The sequence below is a fragment of the Arachis hypogaea genome, chromosome 18 (genome assembly GCF_003086295.3).
Source record: "Arachis hypogaea cultivar Tifrunner chromosome 18, arahy.Tifrunner.gnm2.J5K5, whole genome shotgun sequence".
Lineage (NCBI taxonomy): Eukaryota > Viridiplantae > Streptophyta > Magnoliopsida > Fabales > Fabaceae > Arachis > Arachis hypogaea.
Genome location: NC_092053.1, coordinates 13,711,979 through 13,737,392, shown reverse-complemented (window position 1 = coordinate 13,737,392; position 25,414 = coordinate 13,711,979). Strand labels below are relative to the sequence as shown.

Below are 25,414 nucleotides of genomic sequence, written 5' to 3'. Positions count from 1 at the left end.
CCCAAGAGATACACACTCAAGTTGTTATCCAATGACTACGTTGAGCTCAGATAGAAAGGGAATGGTTGTCAGGCACGCGTTCATAGCATTGAGAATAATGGTGAGTGTCACGAATCATCATCTTCTCCAGATTGAAGTACGAATGAGTATCTTAGAATAGAATCAAGCGTGATTGAATAGAAAACAGTAGTAATTGCATTAATCCATTGAAACACAGCAGAGCTCCTCACCCCCAACCATGGGGTTTAGAGACTCATACCGTCAGAAATACAATGTGAAGTGTAAAAATGTCATGAGGTACCAAATGAATCTCTAAAAGTAGTTTTTATACTAGACTAGTAACTTAGGGTTACAGAAAATGAGTAACTAAGTGCAGATAGTGCAAAAATCTACTTCCGGGGCCCACTTGATGTGTGCTTGGGCTGAGCATTGAAGATTTTTCGTGCTTAGTCTGTTCCTGGAGTTAAACGCCAGCTTTGGTGCCAGTTTGGGCGTCTTACGCCAGAAATTTTAGGCTAGCTTTGAACGCCAGTTTATGCCATCAAATCTCGGGAAAAGTATGGACTATTATATATTGCTGGAAAGCCCAGGATATCTACTTTCCAACGCAATTAAGAGTGCGCCAATTGAGCTTTTGTAGCTCCAGAAAATTCACTTCGAGTGCAGGGAGGTCAGAATCCAACAACATTTGCAGTCCTTTTTCAGCCTCTGAATAAGTTTTTTGCTCAGGTCCCTCAATTTCAGCCAAAAAATATTTAAAATCATAGAAAAACACACAAACTCATAGTAAAGTCCAGAAATGTGATTTTTGCATAAAAACTAATAAAAATATAATAAAAATTAATTAAAACATACTAAAAACTATATAAAAACAATGCCAAAAAGGGTACAAATTATCCGCTCATCACTTGTCCTCCTCAATGAAGATGTCTCCTTCTATGACAATTCTAGCTGAATTGCATAGGTGACATATGAGGTGAGGGAAAGCTAACCTTGCTTTGGTGGAAGGCTTTTCAGCTATCTTGTACAATTCTTGAGGTATCACCTCATGTACTTCCACCTCATTCCCAATCATGATGAAATGGATCATGATAGCTCTGTCAATGGTCACTTTTGAACAATTTCTAGTAGGGATGATAGAGCGTTGGATGAATTCCAACCATCTTCTAGCTACAGGCTTGAGGTCAAGCCTTCTTAGTTGAGTAGGCTTGCCTTAGGAATCTCTTTTTCACTGTGCTCCTTCCACACAGATGTCTGAGAGCACTTGATCCAGTCTCTAATCAAAGTTGACTCTTCTAGTGTAAGGATGTAGGTTCTTTGCATCAAAGACAAGTTGAATGCCAACCTCACACTTTCTGGACTAAAGTCCAAGATCCTCCCTCGGACCATGGTGCTCCAATTTTTAGGATTTGGGTTCACACTAATGTCATGGTTTTTCGTGACCCATGCATTAGCATAGAACTCTTGCACTATTAAGATCCCAACCTCTTAGATGGGATTGGTTAGAACTTTCTAACCTCTTCTCCGGATCTCTCTTTGGATTTCTGGATATTCATTCTTCTTAAGTCTAAAAGGGACCTCAGAGATCACCTTCTTCTCTGCCACTACTTCATAGAAGTGGTCTTGGTGGGCATTGGTGATGAATCTCTCCATCTCTCAAGATTTGGAGGTGGCGGCTATGGCCTTTCCTTTCCTCTTTCTAGAGGGTTCTCCAACCTTGGGTGCCATAAATGATAATGAAAAGCAAAAAGCAACGCTCTTCCCACACCAAACTTAAAAGCTTTGCTCGTCCTTGAGCAAAACTAAATAAAAGAGAAGAATGGAGTAGAAGAAGAAGAAAATAGATGGAGATGGAGGGAGAGAACAATTCGGCCAAGGGGGCTGTGATAAATGGGAGGAAAATTTGATTTTAAAGTGGGTGGGGGTTGGTGGGAGTTATAATGGTTTTGGGAAAGTGATATGGATGTGATTGGGCTAGGGTTTATAGGGAAGAGTGAAAGTAAAAAGGAAGAAGTGGGGTAGGTAAAGATGCTGTGGGACCCCTTGCTCACAGTGCTTATTGATGGCTGCCCAACACCAAACTTAGATTTGATGTTTGGGGGCTTAGTAAAGCTCTACACTAAAAGAGATGGTTGGAACACTAAGTGTTGTATAGTTATCTCTCTTTTCTCAGAGGGAGAGTTGGGGTGAGGCATCTTGAACAAGATGTGATCCTCCCCTAGTTGTAAAATCAATTCTCCCTTAGCTACATCAATGATAGCATTGGTAGTGGCTAGGAAAGGTCTTCCAAGGATGATGGATTCATCTTCATCTTCCTCAGTATCTAAGATTATGAAATTTACAGGGATGTAAAGGTCTTCAACCTTTACCAATTCATCCTCTACTAAGCCATATACTTTTTTCATTGATTTGTCTGCCATCTCTAGTGAGATATTTGTAGCTTGTACCTCAAAGATTCCCAACTTCTCCATTACAGAGAGTGGCATGAGGTTTATACTTGACCCTAGGTCACACAGAGCCTTCTCAAAGGTCATGGTGCCTATGGTGCAAGGAATTAGGAAGCGTCCGGGATCTGGCAACTTCTGAGGTAGCTTCTACTGTACCAAAGCATTGAGTTCTTTAGTAAGCACTAGAAGTTCTTCCTCCAAAGGTTTTGTACCAAATAACTTGGCATTCAGCTTCATAAGAGCTCCTAGGTACCGAACAACTTGCTCTTCCCTAGTGTTTTCATCCTCATTAGAGGATGAGTATACATCTGAACTCATGCACTGCAGGAGTACATGCAAGAGAACCTCTATGGTCTCTACATGAGCCTTGGCTTCTTTTAATTCTTGGATAGGAATTTCTTCAGTGGGTGCTGAACATTCAGTAGGTATGCTATCACTGGCATTCAATGCTAGTTCTAATGGTTCTTTGGGCGTTGAACGCCCATCATGCATCTCTTCACTGGCGTTCAGTGCCAATTCCCTTGCCAAGATGGGCGTTGAACGCCCAAGAGGGACCTCCTTCCTAGCGTTCAACGCCAGCTCAAGTGCCATTTTGGGCGTTGAACGCCCAGTGAGGGCTTCCTCACTGGTGTTCAATGCCAGCTTTGATGCCTGTTTGGGCGTTGAACGCCTAGTGAGGAATACCTCACTAGGCGTTCAACGCCAGCTTTTGTGCCAGCTTGGGCGTTGAACGCCCACTGAGATCTTCCTCACTAGTGTTCAATGCCATCTAAGTTTCTCCAGATTTGGCCTCATCCTCAATGGTGATGGCCTTGCACTCTTTTCTTGGGTTTACTTCAGTGTTACTAGGAAGCGTGTCAGGAGAAGTCTCAGGGATTCTCTTGCTCAGTTGACCAACTTGTACCTCTAAATTTCTGATGGAAGACCTTGTTTCAGTAATGAAACTGTGAGTGGCATAGAAAAAATTCCATATAACAAGAATTCATAGGTAAGAATAGAAGTACTCATAATCGAATAAAGAAAACAGGGTGATGCTGATTCGAATAGAAATAAAGAAATCAGAAATTGGAATCAGTGAATCACAAATGCAAGGTATGAACCAGGAAATCAAAGAGGATAAGAAAGTGGCCCTAGCATTTATGAAATGGTTTGGGGGAAGCAGAGTAAAACAGAGTTGCCAAACCAAAACAAGAATGAAAACAATTTTTAAAAAAAAAAATTAGGCAGCATTCCGGCTAAAATTGGATTGTCCCGGAAAATAAACAGCAATCATATCAGTTCATATGAATTAAAAAAAATCAAGCTGCATGTACATAGATAAACATAAAAACTTAATGTAAACGGCAGCAACATTCAAGAAAGCAGCATATGAATCATGATTATAGCAGCAACAGATTTGCACATAGGATAAAACAGAAGTAAGAACAGTGCAAGTAAACAGACCTAGATCCACTAACCACAGCCTAAGCTACCTAACAACCTAAAAATCCACTATAACATGCAAGTCTAGCTATCCTAATCATGAACATAAACGGAATAAAAAATACATAAAAGTGACGAACGGATAAAAATGGTTGCGTGTTGCGGAATCTGGTAAGCGGAAGAGGTGGAACAGGGAAGAAGATGGCTGCGACGGCGTCCGGCGTGGTGGTGTTGCACGGCGTCGCGGAGGCGGCTGAGGGGGGCAGTGGTAGAGAGGGTTTAGGGTTTGTGATAGAAGAAGGGAGGGGGCTTGCGGGTGGGTGGCGGAGGGAGGGGGGCGCGGCTGGATGGCCGGCGGTGGTGGGCGGTGGTTGCGGTTGGCAGTGGTGGAGAGGGGAGGGGAGAGGAAGAAAGAAGAAGAGAGAGAAGGGGAGGGGGTGGTACGGCGGCGGCGTCGGGGTGGTGGCGGCTGGGTGGTGCTGGGTGGTGGTTGGAGGGTGAAGAAGCAGAGAGGGAGGAGAGGGTTGGGGTTGGGGGGCTGGGCGACTGACAGGGTTCGCGGGCTGGGGGGTTATATTTTTGAATCCACGCGGCCCCGTGGGCACGCGGTCGCATGGTTGGGATGAAAATGGGGGTGATGCGATCGCGTGGGTCGCGCGATCGCATGAGAGGGGGGAAGAGGGGTGACGCGATCGTGTGGGTCGCGCGACCGCATCGCTGGAATTCGTGCTAAATGCACGACTCCAGCGCCGTTTTAGCGCAACTCTCTGTCTCCTTTTGGGGTGATGTGCAATCCATGCGACGCGATCGCGTCGCTCACGCGGTCGCGTGGGATCGATATTGTGCAAGTGACGCGATCGCATGGGGCATGCGATCGCGTGGGCCAATTTGTGCGAAACACACAAGGGCTGCACGATTCCAGCCTAACTTTCTGTTCGTTGGATCCTTACGCCGATATATATATCACGCGGCCGCGTAGGTCACGCGGTCGCATGGGTGGTGTTTTTCGCGATATGACGCGATCGCATGGGGCATGCGGTCGCATCGTGCAACCTTTTTTTTTTAACTGAAAAATGCAGGATGCAGTGATTAATATGAATGCTATGCATGATTCCAGGTTAATGTTAAAATAAATAAAAAAAAAAGTAAATTGAAAACAATAAACAAGAAATAGATTGAGAAAGAAGCGACCATACCATGGTGGGTTGTCTCCCACCTAGCACTTTTAGTTAAAGTCCTTAAGTTGGACATTGGAAGAATATCCTGTTATGGTGGCTTATGTTTAAATTCGTCCAAAAATTTCCACCAGTGCTTGGAATGCCAATAGCCTCCGGGGTCCCAAACTAGGCATGTAAAGCTTCTGAGCAGCTTCAAACAGATGTTCAGCCTCCCGGGATGACGAATGTCAGAATATAATCCATGATCCCAAGCTGTGTTTTTAGATCCGCCTCCGTTTTGATTTGTAAGTTTCCATTCGGGCGGGTTAAAAAGTAGAATCTCACCGTGGTGACCAAACGTTCTCCGTGATCCATGCAATTGAGCATGATACCAATCCGTGTACTTCGAGGTGAAGCGTGGAACCTTATTGAACCTGGTGCACCAGTTCTGAGTACGAGCCAATTCCCTTTTACTCTTAAAGCCGCAGAGAGCTCTAAGTTGGCCATCTGTTTCAAGCAAACCATATTCAAGTGAATAAGAAAAATTATACGTTAAGGATTGTACCCACTTGAAGCTTGTATTAGGTGGTAATGGCCTTGGGATAGGTGTTTTTGGTGGTTCTGCAAGTTCCGTTTCCTTGTGCTCTTCTATGAATTCTTCCACTTCCTTGCAAAGGTCTTCAATTGTATCTGTATCCTGGTCAAAGTCTTCTATGCCTTCCTCATCACTTGAGTCATAGATTGGAGGTTGAGAGAAATCTACCTCCGCATCATCTTCATATTCACTTGGGAAAAATTCTTCGATCTCAGAGAATTCACTTGCGGACGCAAGCTCATCACTAGGAGAACTAGACTTGTGACTATCATCATCAAGGAAATTTGCTCCTTGGATTATTCCGTCTGATTCTTCGTAAACGACTTGCCTTGGAGATTGTATGGTATCCTCCTTAGCATCAACTGTAGCATCTTGGACGGAGTTTTCCTCAATTCTGGATTCCCAAGGAAGTTCAGCATCTCCTAGATCTTCAACCAACTCTTCTTCTTAAACAATGACAACTTCTTCCACTTGTTCTAGTACGAATTCATTCTCTGACTTGTCCACTGGAGTCTCTAGTATTTCTTTCATGCTACGCTCTTCATCGGGCTGTCCACATGGAGCTGTGGTTGGTCCTTGTATATTTGAGCGCCTAGTGGCCCATTGAATTAGTGCTTGCTCCAGTTGTTGAATGGTTGTTTGAAATTTAATTACTGTTTCTTTTAGGCGATCCTCTGCTTCGCGGTTTGCCAGACTTGGACATGATACAAAGGAAAGTGGTGATGATTGGGAATGATTGGATTGGTATTGGGGTAAGGAAGGATCATACGATGGCGAATGGTGAAGAGAAGCTTGTGAGTGTGGTGGTTCGAGGTTATGTTGAAAGGATGGTTCATATGCACGGGGTGGGGCTTGTTGGTAGTTACAAGGTTGTCCACCATGTCTGTCAGTTGGGTGTGCACGGTAGAATGGTCTTTGTCCAGGATATCTCAGAGGGTGTTGCTGCCAAAAGGGTTGATTAGATCCTCTTGGTTCCATCCATCCTTGATTGGTCTGACCTTGATGCACATTCCTGCTGTAACTTCTATTTCCTTTAACAATATTAGAACCAAACTCAAAGTGAGAGGGGTGAGAGTTCATAGTAGCAAAAAAAGATAAAAAGGAAAAATAAAAATAAATAAACAAGCAAAAGAAAAATATTTACAATAACCAATAATAAGGCACACGTCAGCAGTTCCCTGGCAACGGCGCCATTTTGACGTTAGGATTTTTGCCAGTAAAGAATGTCATAAAAACAGTCGCGTTGTAGATATAGTCTCTAAACCGACAAAAATCCCTTCGTACAAACGTTTTGGGTGTCACAAGTAACAAACCCCTTAAAAATTGTTAACCGAGTATTCAAACCTCGGGTCGTCTTCTCAAGGAACTGCAAGGAAGTATGTTCTTATTATTGGTTATAAAGGATGTAATTGGGGTTTAGAAGGTGAGAAGCAAGTAATTTAAATGACGAGTGAATTAAATGGCAATTAAAAATAAATAATAACTGTAAAACAACTTTTGGCAAGATAAGGGAAATTAGAAGTCCAACTTAGTTATCCCTCTCAACAATAATGAAAGTTGTATCTTAATTCCACTTGGTCAACCTTTGCCAGGGCAAAGAAAAGTTAAGGGACTAATTAAATTGACCTTTGAATCCTAATTATTTCTTAAGAAAAGGTTGGGATTATTTAAGTTCAGCTCAATTAGCAAGATAACGATTATCAATTACGTTGAGATTAATAACTGTTGAATTACTAAATTCTTAACCAAAACCAAAAGGGAAAAAAGTAAAATTGCTGAAGTAATAAGAATATCCTTAGATGGGAAGCATTGGCAACTTAAATCAAAGTGAATAATCATAAACTGAAAATACCTCAATTATCATTAATTCAAATAACAGTCTGTAACATGGAAGAATTCTTAAATCTAATTATAATAATCAATTCAAATGTTGGAATAAATAAATAAAAGTAAAACTAAAATAAAAGAACATTAAATCTGGGATCCAGAGTTACTCTTAAAACAAGAAGAAATCCTAAATCCTAAGAGAGAGAGAGAGAAGATCTCCCTCTCAACTAAATCTAAATCATTGAAAAGTAAAATATGCGAGCTCTCCTTGAATGGAAGCATTCCCACACTTTATAACCTCTGGTCTATGCTGTCTGTACTTGGATCTGGGCCAAAAAGGGCTTCAGAATTTGCTGGGGGCGTATTCTGTAAATTCTGATATGTGGCCTCTATCACGCGTCCGCGTGGGTCACGTGGTCGCGTCATTCGGAGCTTTTCCTTGCCACGTGGTCGTGTCAATCATGCGACCGCGTCATGTGCGTTCTGCTTAAGGCGCGCGGTCGCGTCAGTCATGCGGCCGCGTCGCTGCTGATTCGTGCTTGGCACGCGATCGCTTCATCCATGCGATCGCGTGGATACCAGTTTCCTTAAAGCTCCGTTTTGCTTTCTCCTTCTATTTTTGTATGTTTCCTTTTCCATCCTTTAAGTCATTCTGCCTTAGAAAATCTAAAACTACTCAACACACTAATCACGGCATCGAATGGAAATAAAGGTAATTAAATTAATTAATTTTAAAGCTTAGGAAATATGTTTTTCATTTACATCACATAATAAGGAAGGGAAAGTAAAACCATGCAATTAATGTGAATAAGTAGGTGAGGGATTGTATAAATCACTCAAATTAAGCACAAAAGAACTCATGAAATATGGGTTTATCAACCTCCCCACACTTAAACACTAGCATGTCCTCATGCTAAATCCAAGGTAAATAATAAAGGTTAAAGTGATGGAATGTTATGAAATGCAACCTATGCTAAATGCATCTACCTAATAAGTCATGAAATTCTAATTCATCCACTCATATATAAAGCCTACATGTAGTCAAATTATTTCACATTCTCAAGGAGATATATATACATATATGACTAACCCTCAAATAATAAAGCACTTTTTTGCAAATGAGATGAGAGAAAAAACTTGCAAGACAATCAGAGATAAATGTTAATGAGCTTTTGAACCCTCACTGGATTTTGTGTTTTCTCTCTAATCACTCAGTGTTTATTGGGTTAATCACTCTATTCTTCTTTTTATTCTTCCTTTCTATAACCTTGTTTTTTGTCTAACCAATCAACAATTATAGAACATAGTCATACCAAAACTCATGAGGTCTTTAATTAAGGTTGTAATGGGGTCAAGGCAAAGGGTAAGGATATATGTATAAGGCTAAGTGAGCTAATAAGTGAATCCTTAATTAGACTAAGATCTCACCTAACATACATACTTAGTAAAACAATGCTTCTTTACACATATTCTCCCTATTTTCTCGCTTTTGATGTCACATGCTCATGTTTCAATTCTTGTTTTTATCCCATGTGTATTGCTTTTTATTTTGTATTGGGGAGTTCTTTTTGTATCCCCTTATTTACATGCATGAAAACTAACTTTTTTTTTTTGAATACACATGGTAATTTTAATTAATTTGAATTTTCATGAGCCTGCTTCCCAAAATTTTGAGTTGCTTTATTCTTTTTAATTTTTCTACCTTTTGTCTTTATCAACTATGTTCCCAATAAGTTTCCCACATTTTACTCTATTTATAATTTTCTATCTTAAGCTAACCAAGGATTCACTTAGGATTTTCTTTTGTTTTTCTGCTTAAGGCTAGTAACTTGGCTAAAATAGAATAAGGGGTTTTTTAAAAAGCTCAAAGGGGGCTAACAAAGGTGATGTAAAAGGTAGGCTAATTTGGGGTAAGTGAGCTAAAATCAAATGATGGCCTCAATCATTATTTTGAGATGTACCTATATTCTATAATCGGACATATAGACTAAAACAAAGTAAAGAATACCAGAATAAGAAAGAAGGTTGGAACACACAGGAATAAAAATTATGGTTTGAATGTAACCATGCAGTTAAGTTCAAAACTCACAGGCTATGTGTTCTCTAGCTGAAAAATCATTTATCACTTATGTATATCATGCAGGTTTAGTTAAAAATTCTCATTATTCTCTTAAAAAGTAATTTAGGGTAGCCTTTGAAGTTTTAATGTTTCTCCTTGATGAAATGTTGTCAGTTTAACTACATCATGTAATGCTATATATACAAGGTTTTATGGATCTAAATCTATTATGTTCAAGTTCCTAGCTTACTCTTTTTTATATTTGCCAATTTAAACTAAGCTATAACTAAGCTATCTTATGTAAAAAGGGTAAACTATACTAATTGATCCACTAATAAGTTAGAATTGCAAACTAAACTAAATAACTAAAATGACCTAAATACTAAAATATGAACAAAAAATGCAAAATGCAGAAAATAGAGTAAAATACACAAGTAGCAATGTATAAGTACTCAGAAAATAACAATAAAAGAAAAAAAGAGAAAAATACAGAAAAATATCCAAAAAAAAGAAAAAGTATGTAGTAGTTCACCGAAATAAATGCCAGAGATGGCGACCTCCCCACACTTAAAATGAAGCATCGTCCCCGATGCTCAATCAAGCCGGGTGTGAAGGAGTGTCATCACTGGTAGGGATGGTAGCTAGGGTCTCTGTGGCGGTGGTGGGCTGAGAGTCTGGCTGTTGTGGAGGTGGGACTGACTGGAGCGGGATCTCCGGATCTGCAGCCTCAAGCTGATGTGGGGCCTCCTGCTGTGGTGTAGCGTGCTCTGTGCCTGCCTGCTGATGAGTCTCCGCCTGGGAATGAGGCTCCTCCTCGTGCTCATCCTTCTCCTCCTCCGATGGCTCTGATGGTGTGTCGGGCTCGGAGGGGATGTCAGCGCCCTGTCTGATCATCAGCTTCAGATGGGAATAGCGTCGCCTGCTGCGGCGCTCCAATCTCTCATACCGACGCCTGTTACGGCGCTCCATCTGATCAAGCTGGCAGAATAGATGGTGCACGAGGCGATAAACCGGCTCAGAGGCGGGTGGAGGTGCAGTGGTGGCAGCAGGGGCAGCTGGGACAGTTGTGGATGAAGAGGGTCCAGCAGACGGAGGGGCTGTCTCATCAGTAGCAGTGACAGATGGTGGTCTGTAGCCCAAAGCAAGGAAGTTCCTGCTGTGAGGGATGATCTTCCTGCAGTCCGTTGCTGGTGGTCGCTCATCGGCATCCTCCCAAGGCACATCAGCCTGACGGCCTAGCCGTGTAACCAGATAAGGAAAGGGGAGGGTGCCTCGGACGTGGACCCTGGCCATATAATGCCGGATAAAACGAGGCAAGTACAGGTCCTTACCCTCCAGCACACACCAGAGGAGGGTAATCATGGCAACCGGGATCTCAGTCTCATGAGTACTCAGCATCACATAGTTGCTCAAGATCTGATGCCATAGCTGAGCCTCATCATTCAAGTACACTCTCTTTATCCCTCTAGGCATAGTGGTGTCCTGACCCATCTCCCAAGGAACAGCAGGGTCGAGAGCTATTCGTGCCTTCACAGCATCCCAATCAAACCGCATCTAGCCCATGTCCTCCTCAGCCTGTGCATAACCATCTGGCTGATCGGACTTGGCTGGGAGCTGGAGAATGGTCTCTATGGCCTCCTCAGTGACCAGAATTTGCTTTCCCCTCAGGTTCACTGCATCTAGGGTAGTAAGGTAGTAGTTGCAATAGAATTCCCGGACCCAAGATGCATTGACCTCTGTCAGTGGTCTCTCCAGAAAGAACCAGCCCCGTTGCTTGATTTGCTCAGTGGTGTATTGCTAGAGGGCTTCTGGAATCTTCAAGGTATGTTCCAGGTATAGATTTCTGGAGTTTGCAAAAGTCGAGTACTTCAGCTCGCAGTACCGGTTTGCAAATTTTATAGGATCAGTAGAAGAGAGCAGCTAGTCAGCTTTTTCCTGCTGTGTGAAGTTCTTCTCCCGCCATGAGGAATCGTGCATTAGAGCAATGATGGACTGGGAGGAGTCTCCTCTCTTGCGCTTGCCAGTAGCCTTGCCTTTGCCTTTCCTTTGTGAGGCAGACATCCTGAAAAACAGAAAACCAGGAAATGGATAAAATAGGAAAGCAAATAGGCAATTTAAACAAAGGAAACTCAAAGCGGTAAGGGAGAAATAGAATAAGGAAAATGAGTAATTGAAATGTGATTGAATTAATGTTAAATGGAAAGAAAAAAAATCAATATGCCATAGTGAGAAAGTTAGAGGAAGTGAAAGTAATCAGAAAAGAAATCAAGAGGGTTAGTATGGTAAAAAGAAATTAGTAAATTAAAAATAGTGAGTTAGGAAAGTAAGTGGCATAGAAAAAATTCCATATAACAAGGATTCACAGGTAAGAATAGAAGTACTCATAATCGAATAAAGAAAACAGGGTGATGCTGATTCGAATAGAAATAAAGAAATCAGAAATTGGAATCAGTGAATCACAAATGCAGGTTATGAACCAGGAAATCAAAGAGGATAAGAAAGTGGCCCTAGCATTCATGAAATGGTTTGGGGGAAGCAGAGTAAAACAGAGTTGCCAAACCAAAACAAGAATGAAAACAATTTTAAAAAAAAAATTTGGGCAGCATTCCGGCTAAAATTGGATTGTCCCAGAAAATAAACAGCAATCATATCAGTTCATATGAATTAAAAAAAATCAAGCTGCATGTACATAGATAAACATAAAAACTTAATGTAAACGGCAGCAACATTCAAGAAAGCAGCATATGAATCATGATTATAGCAGCAATAGATTTGCACATAGGATAAAACAGAAGTAAGAACAGTGCAAGTAAACAGACCTAGATCCACTAACCACAGCCTAAGCTACCTAACAACCTAAAAATCCACTACAACATGCAAGTCTAGCTATCCTAATCATGAACATAAACGGAATAAAAAATACAGAAAAGTGACGAACGGATAAAAATGATTGCGTGTTGCGGAACCTGGTAAGCGGAAGGGGTGGAACAGGGAAGAAGGTGGCTGCGGCGGCGTCCGGCGCGGTGGTGTTGCACGGCGTCGCGAAGGCGGCTGAGGAGGGGCAGTGGCAGAGAGGGTTTAGGGTTTGTGATAGAAGAAGGGAGGGGGGCTTGCGGGTGGGTGGCTGAGGGAGGGGGGCGCGGCTGGATGGCCGACGGTGGTGGGCGGTGGTTGCGGTTGGCAGTGGTGGAGAGGAGAAGGGAGAGAAAGAAGGAAGAAGAGAGAGAAGGGGAGAGGGTGGTACGGCGGAGGCGTCTGGGCGGCGGCGGCGTCAGGGTGGTGGCGGCTGGGTGGTGCTGGGTGGTGGTTGGAGGGTGAAGAAGCAGAGAGGGAGGAGAGGGTTGGGGTTGGGGGGCTGCGTGACTGACAGGGTTCGCGGGCTGGGGGGGTTATATTTTCGAATCCACGCGGCCCCGTGGGGCACGCGGTCGCGAAATTGGGATGAAAATGGGGGTGATGCGATCGCGTGGGTCGCGCGATCGCATGAGAGGGGGGAAGAGGGGTGACGCGATCGCGTGGGTCGCGCGACCGCATCGCTGGAATTCGTGCTAAACGCACGACTCCAGCGCCGTTTTAGCGCAACTCTCTGTCTCCTTTTAAGGTGATGTGTAATCCATGCGACGCGATCGCGTCGCTCACGCGGTCGCGTGGGATTGATATTGTGCAAGTGATGCGATCGCATGGGGCATGCGATCGCGTGGGCCAATTTGTGCGAAACGCACAAGGGCTGCACGATTCCAGCCTAACTTTCTGTTCGTTGGATCCTTACGCCGATATATATATCACGCGGCCGCGTGGGTCACGCGGTCGCATGGGTGGTGTTTTTCGCGATATGACGCGATCGCATGGGGCATGCGGTCGCGTCGTGCAACCCTTTTTTTTTTAACTGAAAAATGCAGGATGCAGTGATTAATATGAATGCTATGCATAATTCCAGGTTAATGTTAAAATAAATAAATAAAAAATTAAATTGAAAACAATAAACAAGAAATAGATTGAGAAAGAAGCGACCATACCATGGTGGGTTGTCTCCCACCTAGCACTTTTAGTTAAAGTCCTTAAGTTGGACATTGGAAGAATATCCTGTTATGGTGGCTTATGTTTAAATTCGTCCAAAAATTTCCACCAGTGCTTGGAATGCCAATAGCCTCCGGGGTCCCAAACTAGGCATGTAAAGCTTCTGAGCAGCTTCAAACAGATGTTCAGCCTCCCGGGATGACGAATGTCAGAATATAATCCATGATCCCAAGCTGTGTTTTTAGATCCGCCTCCGTTTTGATTTGTAAGTTTCCATTCGGGCGGGTTAAAAAGTAGAATCTCACCGTGGTGACCAAACGTTCTCCGTGATCCATGCAAATGAGCATGATACCAATCCGTGTACTTCGAGATGAAGCGTGGAACCTTATTGAACCTGGTGCACCAGTTCTGAGTACGAGCCAATTCCCTTTTACTCTTAAAGCCGCAGAGAGCTCTAAGTTAGCCATCTGTTTCAAGCAAACCATATTCAAGTGAATAAGTAAAATTATAAGTTAAGGATTGTACCCACTTGAAGCTTGTATTAGGTGGTAATGGCCTTGGGATAGGTGTTTTTGGTGGTTCTGCAAGTTCCGTTTCCTTGTGCTCTTCTGTGAATTCTTCCACTTCCTTGCAAAGGTCTTCAATTGTATCTGTATCCTGGTCAAAGTCTTCTATGCCTTCCTCATCACTTGAGTCATAGATTGGAGGTTGAGAGAAATCTACCTCCGCATCATCTTCATATTCACTTGGGAAAAATTCTTCGATCTCAGAGAATTCACTTGCGGACGCAAGCTCATCACTAGGAGAACTAGACTTGTGACTATCATCATCAAGGAAATTTGCTCCTTGGATTATTCCATCTGATTCTTCGTAAACGACTTGCCTTGGAGATTGTACGGTATCCTCCTTAGCATCAACTGTAGCATCTTGGACGAAGTTTTCCTCAATTCTGGATTCCCAAGGAAGTTCAGCATCTCCTAGATCTTCAACCAACTCTTCTTCTTGAACAATGACAGCTTCTTCCACTTGTTCTAGTACGAATTCATTCTCTGTCTTGTCCACTGGAGTCTCTAGTATTTCTTTCATGCTACGCTCTTCATCGGGCTGTCCACATGGAGCTGTGGTTGGTCCTTGTATATTTGAGCGCCTAGTGGCCCATTGAATTAGTGCTTGCTCCAGTTGTTGAATGGTTGTTTGAAATTTAATTACTGTTTCTTTTAGGCGATCCTCTGCTTCGCGGTTTGCCAGACTTGGACATGATACAAAGGAAAGTGGTGATGATTGGGAATGATTGGATTGGTATTGGGGTAAGGAAGGATCATACGATGGCAAATGGTGAAGAGAAGCTTGTGAGTGTGGTGGTTCGAGGTTATGTTGAAAGGATGGTTCATATGCACGGGGTGGGGCATGTTGGTAGTTACAAGGTTGTCCACCATGTCTGTCAGTTGGGTGTGCACGGTAGAATGGTCTTTGTCCAGGATATCTCAGAGGGTGTTGCTGCCAAAAGGGTTGATTAGATCCTCTTGGTTCCATCCATCCTTGATTGGTCTGACCTTGATGCACATTCCTGCTGTAACTTCTATTTCCTTTAACAATATTAGAACCAAACTCAAAGTGAGAGGGGTGAGAGTTCATAGTAGCAAAAAAAGATAAAAAGGAAAAATAAAAATAAATAAACAAGCAAAAGAAAAATATTTACAATAACCAATAATAAGGCACACGTCAGCAGTTCCCTGGCAACGGCGCCATTTTGACGTTAGGATTTTTGCCAGTAAAGAATGTCATAAAAACAGTCGCGTTGTAGATATAGTCTCTAAACCGACAAAAATCCCTTCGTACAAACGTTTTGGGTGTCACAAGTAACAAACCCCTTAAAAATTGTTAACCGAGTATTCAAACCTCGGGTCGTCTTCTCAAGGAACTGCAAGGAAGTATGTTCTTATTATTGGTTATAAAGGATGTAATTGGGGTTTAGAAGGTGAGAAGCAAGTAATTTAAATGACGAGTGAATTAAATGGCAATTAAAAATAAATAATAACTGTAAAACAACTTTTGGCAAGATAAGGGAAATTAGAAGTCCAACTTAGTTATCCCTCTCAACAATAATGAAAGTTGTATCTTAATTCCACTTGGTCAACCTTTGCCAGGGCAAAGAAAAGTTAAGGGACTAATTAAATTGACCTTTGAATCCTAATTATTTCTTAAGAAAAGGTTGGGATTATTTAAGTTCAGCTCAATTAGCAAGATAACGATTATCAATTACGTTGAGTTTAATAACTGTTGAATTACTAAATTCTTAACCAAAACCAAAAGGGAAAAAAGTAAAATTGCTGAAGTAATAAGAATATCCTTAGATGGGAAGCAATGGCAACTTAAATCAAAGTGAATAATCATAAACTGAAAATACCTCAATTATCATTAATTCAAATAACAGTCTGTAACATGGAAGAATTCTTAAATCAAATTATAATAATCAATTCAAATGTTGGAATAAATAAATAAAAGTAAAACTAAAATAAAAGAACATTAAATCTGGGATCCAGAGTTACTCTTAAAATAAGAAGAAATCCTAAATCCTAAGAGAGAGAGAGAGAGAGAATATCTCCCTCTCAACTAAATCTAAATCATTGAAAAGTAAAATATGCGAGCTCTCCTTGAATGGAAGCATTCCCACACTTTATAACCTCTGGTCTATGCTGTCTGTACTTGGATCTGGGTCAAAAAGGGCTTCAGAATTTGCTGGGGGCGTATTCTGTAAATTCTGATATGTGGCCTCTGTCACGCGTCCGCGTGGGTCACGCGGTCGCGTCATTCGGAGCTTTTCCTTGCCACGCGGCCGCGTCAATCATGCGACCGCATCATGTGTGTTCTGCTTAAGGCGCGCGGTCGCGTCAGTCATGCGGCCGCGTCGCTGCTGATTCTTGCTTGGCACGCGATCGCGTCATCCATGCGATCGCGTGGATACCAGTTTCCTTAAAGCTCCGTTTTGCTTTCTCCTTCCATTTTTGTATGTTTTCTTTTCCATCCTTTAAGTCATTCTGCCTTAGAAAATCTGAAACTACTCAACACACTAATCACGGCATCGAATGGAAATAAAGGTAATTAAATTAATTAATTTTAAAGCTTAGGAAACATGTTTTTCATTTACATCACATAATAAGGAAGGGAAAGTGAAACCATGCAATTAATGTGAATAAGTAGGTGAGGGATTGTATAAATCACTCAAATTAAGCACAAAAGAACTCATGAAATATGGGTTTATCACTTCTGCAGGCGTTTTCTTCAAGTAGAGTGATCCACCTGCAGAGCTGTCCAATGATATTTTGGTCATCTCAGATAGACCATCATAGAAGATACCTAGGATAGACCATTCTGAGAGCATGTCAGGAGGACACTTCTTGATCAGTTGCTTGTATCTTTCCCAAGCTTCATAGAGGGATTCACCTTCTCTTTGTCTGAAGGTTTGAACTTTCACTCTGATTTTGCTCATCCTTTTAGGAGGAAAGAATTTGGCCAAGAAAGCATTGACTAGTTTCTCCCAAGAGTCTAGGCTTTCTTTAGGTTGAGAGTCCAACCATATCCTAGCTCTGTCTCTAACAGCAAAGGGAAAGAGCATAAGTCTGTAGAGCTCAGGATTCACTCCATTGGTCTTAACAGTGTCACAGATTTGCAAGAATTCTGACAGGAATTGGTGTGGATCTTCTAGTGGAAGTCCATGAAACTTGCAATTCTGTTGTAGAAGAGAGACTAATTGAGGCTTAAACTCAAAGTTGTTAGCTCCAATGGTAGTTATGGAGATACTTCTTCCATAGAAATCAGAAGTTGGTATGGTGTAGTCACCAAGTACCTTTCTTGCATCTCCTCCATTATTTGCATTGTTTGCCATGTCTTCAGCTTCTTGTTTGAAATTTTCTGAGAGGTTTCTTCCGGAGTGTTGTGCTTTAGCTTGTTGCAAACGCTTCCTTAGAGTTTTCTCAGGTTCAAGATCAGGATTAAAGAGAGGCTCTTTGTCTCTGTTTCTGGTCATAAACAAGAAGAAAGAATGCAAGAAGAGATGAAAAAAAAGGATTTTCTATGTCAGAGTATAGAGGTCCTTTGTTAGAAGGAGATAGATCAAGAAGAGAAGAAAAGGATATATCCTTTGATAAAGGTAATTTTTGAAAATTAATAGAGAAAGAGAGTGAGATATTTTCAAAAATAGAGAGGGGAAAATAGAAGAAGTTTTCGAAAAAGAAGAGAGAGAAAGTAGTTAGGAGATTTTGAAAAAGAAGGAAGAGAAAAGAAAATAGGAAGAGAATAAGATAAAATATGCAGCTAATTAATAATGAAAGAGAGATGAGATTTAAAATATTTTTGTTTTTGTTTTATTTATTTCTTAAATTTGAAATTAAAAGAGGAGGGAGGAATTAGTTAGGAAGTTTTGAAAAGGAAGAGAGAGAAAACAAGTAACTAATTAAGAAAGATTTGAAAACAAGATAAGATAGAAGTTTAGAAAAGATTTGAATTTAAAAATTTGAATTTAGAAAAGATAAGATAGAAATTAAAAATATTTGAAAGAGATTTGATTTAAAAATTTAAAATTAGAAAAGATAAGATAAGAATTTGAAAAAGATTTGAAAGAGATAAGATTTGAAATTTGATTTTTGAAAAAGATTTGATTTTAAATTTTGAAATTTAAAGTTTTTGAATTTTAAAATTTGAATTTGAAATAAGATAAGATAAGATTTTTGAATTTTAAAGAAAAATAAAAGATAAGATAGTAATTTGAAAAAGATACGATTTTTGAAAAGATTTGATTTTGAAATGATTTGAATTTGAAATTTAAAGCTAAGATAAGATAAGATAATGATTTTGAAATAAAAATTTGAAATCTTTTTGTGATATTTTCGAAAATTAAGATAAAAAGATAGAAAAGATATATTTTTTATTTTTTGAATTTAATAAAGAAATAAAAAAACAACAAAAAGACACCAAACTTAAAATTTTAAGATTTAAGACACCTAGAATTCGAAAATTGTAAAGAAAAAATATCTAAAGACACCAAACATAAAAATTTTAAGATCAAAACAAGAAGAAAAACAAGAACACTTTGAAGATCAATAAGAACACCAAGAACAAAACTCAAAGAATTCAAAGAAAATAAGAACATGCAAAAGACACCAAACTTAAAAAGTTTTGAAAACCAGACACAAATTTCGAAAATTTTAAAAGAAAAGACACAAGAAGACACCAAATTTAAAGATTGACACAAGATTCAAACACAAGACACTATTTTTGAAAATTTTTAGAAAAAAGATTCAAGAAATTTGAAAAAGACTCAAACAAGAGCAAGAAAACTCAAACAAAAGATAAAGATTGATAAAGAAAAGAAAAGGTTTTTGAAAAAGTTTTGATTTTTTTTCTAAAATCTAATTTTTTCGAAAAAGAAGAATAAAAGACTTAAAAATTAAAAACAATACCTAATCTAAGCAACAAGATAATCCGTCAAACTCGAACAATCTCCGGCAACGGCACCAAAAACTTGGTGTGCGGAATTAAACTTTGCACAACTGAACCAGCAAGTGCATTGGTTCGTCCAAGTAATACCTGAGTGAGTCAAGGTCGATCCCACGAGGATTGTGATTTGAAGCAAGCTATGGTTATCTTGTAGATCTTAGTCAGGTGGATAGAAAAGTTGTTTGGTTGTTTAAAGCACATAAAAGGAAAATAAAGAAAACGTTACTCAATTGATGGTGAAAGCAATGATAAGAAGATGGTTAAGGCTTCGGAGATGCTTTGCTCTTCTGAATCAATTCGGTCTTACTGTCTACTCCAACTGTGAATGACTTGTTCTATGGCAGGCTGTATGTGATCAACGCCTTTCTTGAGAGGTCGCCAATGCTCTTCCAGATCTGAACCCTAGGGTTAGTGCGGATCCAATCTGATTGAGGGTGAAGCTCTTGCAGTTCATTCTCCTAAGTGATCTTACTCAAAACGCCACAGACAAGGTCGAATCTTCCAGATCAGAGAATGTTGTGCCTTTGGTTCTAGCCTCTACCACAAAGACTCTAATCTCCCCATACCTCGGCTGAACTGGTGTCTCGAGAAGTCCCCAACGAAGTCGTGGATTAGCTGTCTAAGAGATGTATAATCAAGCTAGTGGTTCATCATTGTCCGATGAAAGACTCACTCTGAACCCATGTAGAATGAGATAACCTTGTGATGATTCAACGCATTCATATTGATGAAGAACGAAGATATATCTTAGAATAGAGAATCAAACACGGATTGAAGATAGAACAGTAATACTTTATTAATTCATAAAACTCAGCAGAGCTCCTCCCCTCAACCTAGGAGGTTTAGAGACTCATACTGATAGAAAATACAATGTGTAATTCGAAAATATGTTGGGTTCCTCTTAGAATGTAAAAGTTCTCAAATAAATACTAAACTAATGACTAAGGATTACATAGGAAGGATAAAACAGTCTTTTAGTGCTAAAATCTACTTCTGAGGCCCACTTGGTGCATGTTTGGGCTGAGCTTGATTGAGATCCACGTGCTAGGAGGCCTCTAGGGCATTGAACACTGGCTAGGGGGTCCTTTTTGGGCGTTGGATGCTAGTCTCTTCTCCTTTGAGCGTTGGACTCCAGAATATGGCAAGAAGCTGGCGTTGAACGCTAGTTTTAGGCCTTTAATTCTGACGCAAAGTATGGACTATTATACATTGCTGGAAAGCTCTGGATGTTAGCTTTCCATAGTCATTGAGAACGCTCCATTTGGATGTCTGTATCTCTAGAAAAGCTCTTTCGAATGCAAGAAGGTCAGATCTTGATAGCATCTACAACACTTTCTCTGTCTCTGAATTAGACTTTTGCTCCAGCTCCTCAATTTCAGCCAGAAATACCTGAAATTGCATAAAAATACACAAACTCAAAGTAGAATCCAAAAATGTGAATTTTTCACTAAAACCTATGAAATATAATAAAACTTAAACAAAACATACTAAAAAACTATATGAAAATGATGGAAAAAAGCGTATAAAATATTCGCTCATCAAATGCACACTCAAGCAAAACATACAAATGCATATGATGTATGCCTGTCCTATGGATGATGATATCATCTGTTGGTTATATAGCCAAACCCGACATGTCCTTGTAGCTAACCTTGGACAGAAACACCACATCGCAGAGCAAGTGGGACTGAGCCACAATCCTCTTGCTACTACCCGCTCAACCCAGAGCAAGTGGAGTAACCACTACTGCTACTACTACCCAGGAGGGTGTTTACAAGCTCAACCTAGAGCAAGTGGAATAACCATTATTGCTGCTACTGCCCAGGTGTCACAATCACTGAGGCGAAGCAAGTAGGACAGACCACAACCCTTGCTACTGTCTAGGTACTTCAATCATTAACCCAGAGCAAGTGGAACGAACCACAACCCTTGCTACTGCCCAAGTACTTCAACCATTAACCTGGAGCAAGTGGAATAATCCACTACTACTGCTACTATCCAGGTATCTCATACACTAAAATTAAATTCTGTATCACTCAATCAACTCCATTCGTACTCATAATCATATTCATAATCACATAATCATTCACATTCTTCTCATCATAACACCATCTCTCAACATTCATTGCTCAAACACATAATCCGCATCATCAACATCATCATATCTCATCAAGTCAATCATTCACTTCTCGAATCTCATTTGATACTAAAACTAGCTCCATCAACATCCTTACCCCTATTTCGTAGCCTAAAACCTAGCTCTCGGTCCTTAAACAGAGTTTTTAGAGGTTTAAAAAATTAGAAGAATGGTTGATAGTTTAAAAATGGTGAATTTCATCAAAACAATGCTTTTGGAGGTTTATAGGCTTGCTGGGAAGGTCAAACAGGAAAAATAGAGTTTTGTGTGAAAAATAGGATTTGTGCGTACGCATCATTGCTGTGCGTACGCATGCACTAGAAGAACTTTCCAGCCTGTGCGTACGCATCATAGTGTGTGTATGTATAACTTGCAAATCCTCAGGGTGTGTGTATGCACACCCCCTCGTGTGTACATACAAGCTTAGCCACTCGCTCTGGTCCATGCGTGCGCATGATAGCGCATGCACGCACGCACATCAGAAATCATGGTTTCTTGCAACTTAGCCAAATTTAGTTTTGTGTACTTGTTCATACCCTGGGTCAAGCTGTCCAACCCGGGATGTTCTACTGACGAGACGAACGACCTCTTCAGGTCAGGCCGTTCAACCTCTTCTCAAAGAGCTCGGCCAAATCACCAGAAAAGCCCAATAAGGGCCCGAACAGAGTAACACGACCCAAATCCAAAGGTAGCCCAAGCCTATAGAGATAAAGGCGGTTCCCTTGAAGATAAGATGACCTCACTCAAAGATAAGATAAGATAAGATAACTAACTTATCTTATCTAAGAAGGTCACTTCACACCTCTATAAATACACTGGAGCACCCAGGTATAACTCATATTCTGATTCTACTAAAAACCTACTTAATACCCTTGCTAACTTAAGCATCGGAGTCCCTTGCTGGTACCACCCCCTCCGGTGACAAAGGATCAGCCGCGTAACCAGTCCAAGAAATCGGACACACCAGCTCCGGTTGCCAACCACCAGCCGGACACGTCATCTCCAACCAGTATAGAAGATCTCGTCCGAGATCGACCTACAGTTTCAGATAACCCTCAGAACATTGACGCCGTTGCCGGGGATCGAACCCGGGTCACCCGCGTGGCAGGCAGGAATACTCACCACTATACAAAAAAGAGGATTACTAAAATAACTTAGAAGGGCCCGACATGATGAAGTCGACCCAAAACATAAAGTTATAAAAGTAATCCCTGAAAGAGACCTGAACAAGGTCCAAAAAAGAGGATTACTAAAATAATTTAGAAGAGCTCGACATGATAAAGTCGACCCAAAACATAAAGTTATAAAAGTAATCCCTGAAAGAGACCTGAACAAGGTCCAAGAAAGAGGATTACTAAAATAACTTAGAAAGGGCCCGACATGATAAAGTCGGCCCAAAACATAAAGTTATAAAAGTAATCCCTGAAAGAGACCTGAACAAGGTCCAAAAAAGAGTATTACTAAAATAACTTAGAAGGGCCCGACATGACGAAGTCGGCCCAAAACATAAAGTTATAAAAGTAATTCCTGAAAGAGACCTGAACAAGGTCCAAAAAAGAGGATTACTAAAATAACTTAGAAGAGCTCGACATGATGAAGTCGACCCAAAACATAAAGTTATAAAAGTAATCCCTGAAAGAGACCTGAACAAGGTCCAAAAGAGAGGATTACTAAAATAACTTAAAAGGGCCCGACATGATGAAGTCGGCTCAGAACATAAAGTTATAAAAGTAATCCCTAACAGAGACCTCACAAAGGTCCAAACAAAACGGATTACTAGAAATAACTTCAGGCCAAAGTGAGGAAGCCAACATACAAGGTGGACCCAAACATCCACAACCTCAGAAGAATCAAGCCACAAGTATGAAATACAAAGGCAATCCAAAGAGGTCGGACAACAAAAGTCCAACACTCCCAAAAAAACCTAAAAAGGTACTAAGACAGATGCAGACAGATATGTTACGAAAAACACAAGTTATAATAATAACAAACTCAAGAGGCTACCAAAATCAGCCCCAAGAGCTTGGAAACTACTTTGTTTTTCAAAATGAAGTTGCTAAACAAGCAACTCAGGAAGTAGCAAAAAGTCAGAACCACCATTTACAAAATAAAGAGTTCAAAAGCCCACAAGCCGGGCTATCTACACAAACATTAAGAAAAATCATTAAAGATCCGAAGGCTTCTCAGTAGCATCAACACGGGGTGAAGGAGGACGAGTCTGAAGAGGCACTGCATCCACTGTCCCATCATCCCGGTTCAAGATTTGACAATCAGGTTCTGACTCGGGATGACCAACCTCAGCTGAAGGAGCTGAAGAAGTCGGCACAACAGAGGTTTTGGCGGCAGGCACAGGAGGAGGTTCAACATCATCATCATCAGGATCGTCAAGGACAATCTTGCCATCCTTTACAACATTATCCAGGCTGAAGAGAGTAAGTCAAGCTCGGGTGCAAGAACTCGAACCTGCTCCTTCAGGTTCTCATAAGCAGCATTTACACTGCCTATAAGGTGACCCTGGAGCTCGGCATAATCAGCCCGGGCAGACTCCAACTCCTCCCTGAGATGCATCACTTCCCTATAGGTTGTGACATAGCTCTCCTTGTGCTTCAGCACCTTGTCTTCAGCCAATCTCACAGAAGCTGCCAAAGCAATAGAACTAGCCTTCTCACCCTCTAGCTCCTTCTCCAACTTGGTCACCTTTGCCTCAAGCTCCTCCTTCAAACCTTTCATTCGATCGAACTCCAACTTAGCCTCCTCCATAAAGGCATTAGTAGCATGAATAGGAAGATCCTGAGCTGTCCGATATAAAGCCACCCCCATATGAGCCATTTTAATGCTGCTCCGAGTAATAAAGTCCAGATGGTGAAGAAGAGAGACATCATCAGTAGGGATGGTACTATAAGGACCGATTTGCTGATCGACAAACTCAACAGCATCAAAGTCAGGGGCATCAAGGTTGAAGGGCTCAGCTGTCATTTGTTTCTTCGAAGGAGGAGCACTAGAAGTAGCAACAGGAGCTTGCGAAGGATCAACCAAACAAACCTGGGGAGTAGGGATCATCTTCCTCGGCCCAGGTGAGTTCGGTACGGAGGGCTTCGACTGAACCTGAGAGGACCCCTCCCCGACCGCCTTGGCTCGAGACGTTTTGAGTTGCCGTAGCCTTCCTCGCCTTCTTAAAGGCTTTCATGGAGTTGTTATTTTTAATCATCTCTGCAAACAAACATCACAGCGAGAAATCAAGTCATGAATCAGAAAAGAAAAGAAATAAACTCGACAAAATAAGCAAAAACCAAAAGAGAAATTGACCACTACCCAGCTCAGCTCGGAGGAGAGAGGGGTTTGCTAGGAATTTCTTTGTGTCAAGATGGAGAGGCTGCCCCCAGTTTTCTTCCATCACAGTCACAAAGACTTGCTCAGCCTCATCTAACATCTCCCACGTATATTTAGATACCATTACATTCTTTTGCCATTCCAAAGGAAAGGCGGGCTCATCATTCTCATCCAGAAAAAAGGGTCGAGCTCCTTCAACAGCTCGGACCCTGAAAAAGTAATTTTTGAAGTCGCAAAAAGATTCATCAAACATGAAAAAAACTTTTTTCCCCTGGGAAGCTCGGAAAGAAACCTAAGCGGCCTTCTTCTTGACCACCCCAGGCTTTGTCAAAACAAAGAGATAAAAGAATAGGGATTGTGAAGCAGGGATACCTAGTTCATGACACAACAACTGAAAGATTTTTATAAAACCCCAGGAGTTGGGGTGAAGCTGGGATGGAACTACATTACAAGACCACAATAGGTTGGTCTCAAAAGGGATAAAAGGAAGAGTAATATTCATTTGACTAAAAAAGAAGTCATATGCATAGAAAAAGGGGCGCTCTCCAACAATTCGGGTAGAAAAACAAACCTTTTCCTCAGAATTAGGAGATACAAGCTCATAGTTCTTTTCATCACTACCATTACTACAAATCCTATGAAATTGCCTAAGCTACTAACAAAACTCAGAGTCAACCAACGAAACACACAGAAGAACCATAGAATCCACCCAATCAGCCATGCCCTCAAGGACTTGGGAAGATGTCCAAACAATATCTTTGCAAGAAGACATGAGGTCAACTAGTCCTACAGCAAGAAAGAAAAAAATAGATTACTAACACAAACATCTCGGACAAAATTGAAATCAACTCACAGCAGAAGCATGACTTAAGCATACAAACAAGTAAAAAGGAAAACCCCAAGACAAGGTCCAAGGGCATCCTTTGG

The 25,414-nt window shown here is 41.0% G+C and overlaps 1 non-coding gene across 1 annotated transcript; it reads left to right on the top strand.

Moving 5' to 3' along the window:
• Positions 1-16,899: 16,899 nt before the first annotated feature.
• Positions 16,900-17,008, top strand: LOC112774366 (small nucleolar RNA R71). Its single transcript, XR_003188859.1, has one exon. It is a non-coding gene; the product is annotated as a small nucleolar RNA R71 (small nucleolar RNA).
• The last annotated feature ends 8,406 nt before the right edge of the window (positions 17,009-25,414 follow it).